General features: G+C 31.2%; 1 pseudogene; it reads right to left on the reverse strand.

Annotated features, from left to right (window-relative positions):
* Positions 1-370: 370 nt before the first annotated feature.
* LOC112476995 lies at positions 371-489 on the reverse strand (annotated as a pseudogene).
* Between the last annotated feature and the right edge of the window lie 3,388 nt (positions 490-3,877).

A 3,877-nucleotide genomic window follows, 5' to 3' on the forward strand; every position in this document is an offset into this window, starting at 1 on the left:
AACAGATTTTACATAACAAAGTGGCTCATATGACTGCTTCATTAGATTTCTACTCTTGGAAATGAACTTTTGCTTAACATTCTTTTTCCTGTCCTATAATTCTGGTGTATTTTATTTTAAGGGTTGATTGTGGTAAAATCCTTTCAATATCTTTATGTAATGCACTCGGTACCATGTGGGAGGCAAAAAGGAGATGGAAATGCAATAACACTTTTTTAAAATAAAACTATTATATAATTAAAATTGTTTAATTTATATTTATAAATATTTATTTTATTTTTTAATTTTTTTAGACAAGGCAACCCTTGGTTGATCTCACAGATGGCAAGGACCTTGTCAGCTTACAATCCCTTAACTTTTTTATTTTTTACACCTACAGCACCTGGTCTTCCTAGGTGCTCTCCCATCCAAGTACTAACCAGGTCCGACCCTGCTTAGCTTCCGAGATCAGACGGGATCGGGCTTGTTCAGGATAGCATGGACGTAGACTATAAATATTTATATTTAATTATAAATATAATTAAAATTATTAAGGCAACAACATAATTGTTTTGATTATGAGATTAAAAAAAAAAAAGCTGAAAAATCATGTTTTCAATCCTGAACCCTTAAACCAGTTTAGGCATTACATGCTACCCATCTGCCAACACAGTAAGGTCAGTGTAGGATCTGTCTCTTATTTGCCACCTACTCTTACCATCTCGTAATTAGTTTCTCACTCTTGTCACGACACCCCATTTATGATCTTGGTATCTCAAGGATATTTCCATGTGTTTTCCTCTTTGGTTTAGACAGAACTGTTCATTAGAAATATAATGTAAACCACATTTAAAATTTAAAATTTTCTAGTATCCACATTAACAAAAATTTTGAAAACACGTAAAAATAATTTTAATAATATATTTCAACCAAATATGCAAACTAATGTCATTTCAACATGTAATCTATATAAAATATTAATGAATTATTTATTTAGGTATTAAGTCTTTAAATCTGGCTTGTATTATACTTTCAGTACATCTCAATTTGAAATTTGATTAGAAATATTTGATCTGCATTCATATATCATAAAATGTACCATATGTATTCATATACCAAAAAAAGGTGAAAAACTAAATCCAAAGTTGTCCTAAACATGCTTTAAAGTTTTCCAACCACTGAATCTGGTGTCAGGTTTTACTTTACCTTAATTAAAGCTAAATAAAATTAAAAATTCAGTTTCTCAGTCACAGTACCTATATTCCACATGTTCAATAGCCACACGAGGCACCTGGCTACCATATTGTACAGCACAAGTTTAGAATCCACAAGCTGTTTCTGCTTTGAACTTTCGAAAGTTGCATTTTTTTTTTCCAGGTCCTTGGAGATTAATCCTCAGATCTGAAGCACACAGCAAAGCCCAATGGTGGTTCTTACAGACACCTTCCACAGGACAGGACACAAATTGAGATAATACACCACCACCACCTCCCCCCGCCCCCACATACACACAGGCATGCAAAACACCAGAATGCATCCCCGTCTGATTGTGACTCCTGGTATATGATGGCTTCCTGCCTCAGGGAACAACTACTGCATTCTGAATTTATATGGAGATAATTCCTGAAAGAGGCATAGTATTTTAAAAATATAAATGAAGGACTAATCTTAAAAAATGCAAATGAAAGCATAAATGATTTACTTTGAGATCTATATATAAACTCTTTCAGGCAATAAAGATTGATTTATTAAGTTATCAACACGAAGGCAGACAATTGTAGTACTCCAAAGCAAAAAATCCTGAAAGTCACTATTGTGTTGCTCTTGCTTATGACTGTATTTGGGGCTTCCCTCATTAATTGACCCCCCTGTTGGCAAATATATTCCTTGAAAAAAAAGAAAAGGAAAAAGAACAGATGGTTTATACAGCCTTATTGTGGGAGAAAGAGTACTGTTTTGTTTTCTCTTGTTTTTATGGGGATGGATGGAGGGGCTTGGGCAAAGATTCTTGTATAATTGATTTGCATTGATTCCATTTAAAATTCTTCAGTGAGAAAACAAATTTTCCACAAACTCTCAAACTATCTGAAGGAAGAGTGTTCTTTGTAAGCAAATATCTATATTAATATGGTTGCAGGACCACAGACAGGATTTTCCCTTCAGATAACAAATGTGTAACTAAATATATGTTAGTATTTTTGATTTTGCAATGTTATCTTTCTATACATTTATAATTATAATCTATTATTCTTGTGCCTTTTTCTAATAAATAACTTATTTTGAATTATATGATTTACATACAACTATTTATACACAACTTAAACGAGTTTTATGGTAAGAAAATGAACCATTTTTATATAGTTCTGAGGAGATCAAGATACTTTGTTCAGAATTTTATTTCCTTTATCAGTGGTTTATTTCATGAATCCCATTAAACAACACTATCCAACAGATATAAAATGTAAGCCATATTTTAAAATATTTTTTAAAACAGGTATAATTGATACATTCTATTAAATATCCAAATGAGATATTTTTCTTTTTTTAATTAAGGCATTGAAATTTGATGTGTATTTTATACTTAAAGCCCATGTCAATTCAAACTAGCCACATTTCGAGTATACAATAGCCACATGTGGCTTGTGGCTGCCACATTGGATAGCACAGGTAAAGACCATACTCATAATGAAACTTTGGTGTAAGTTGTTGATATATGTTACTTTGTCAAAGCAAGTTGAAAATATGAGAGAGGTCAAAACTATGTTTAACAATCAGTTAAATATTAAATTTTCATATCTACTAAAACAAACATTTTTTAAAGTTTATCATTATTTTCTATAAAATGTAATGGTCTACAGAATGTGGCATTTTTTCTATTCTCTCCCATTTGTGCTATCAGCGCATTTTCAGGGTATGCTCACTAGATCTATACAGCACAGACAGTTAAATATTCTTGTTCGTGGTTTAAACTGGTCCTTGAAATTAGTTCATATGATTACCTGTCAGTGGAATATGTCATTGGTTTTTCTTTTTTTGAAACATCTTTTTTAATCTAACATCTTCAGAGCTCCTTTAGAAAACTGAATGAAATATCATGACACATTCTGAGTGAAAAATGTTCATTTCTATCTCACCATTTCTTCTAATAAAATGTATGATTTTTTTCTTAGTGTTGAAAAATCTGCAACATTGATCTCTGTGACTTAAAGCATAACCTTATTTTACAGGGCAATTCAGTAAGACACTGGATATACCGCAGACATATTTACAAAAAGAATATATCCACAAACTATTAGATCGTTATACATTGATGCACTTGTCTGCCTATGTGATATTTTTCTCCATGTTCAATGGCGCATATCAAGTTAACAACCACAATTTATTATCTAATGTATTGTATGATTAATAGGCTAGCTCTTATTTTAATCAGTCACAGATTTCTTCTCAATGAGTTCTACTTGCCTTAAGCACAATATAGTCATAGTCTTAACTTTATACCAATAGTTTTTCTTTCACTTTCCTCTCTATTTATTTTTAACAAAAGAGATTTCATGTGAATGCTGTTAATAGGTTTAATAAATCATTTTGTGATACTTCTATATTTTAAAAGACCTATTTATTTAGCTCTGCAAGAATGATTTGAATTTGGAGTAAGCAATAACTATTGTAAATATGATAGTTATAGTTTATTGATTGCCTTCCAATAAGTCAGAGGTATCTCCTTTTTCTTCTTACCACCAGAACACTGCTTTCCTACTTGATTTTGACTATCGCAATTTTACCTTATATTATAGTTACTTGTGAATAACCACTTTATCCCCTGCTTCATTATAAGTTACATAATAAAAGGGATGATGTCATATTAATTTTCTTATTTTATAAAACCAGCCAAGTAACT

The sequence above is a fragment of the Pteropus alecto genome, unplaced genomic scaffold (assembly GCF_000325575.1).
Source record: "Pteropus alecto unplaced genomic scaffold, ASM32557v1 scaffold222, whole genome shotgun sequence".
Lineage (NCBI taxonomy): Eukaryota > Metazoa > Chordata > Mammalia > Chiroptera > Pteropodidae > Pteropus > Pteropus alecto.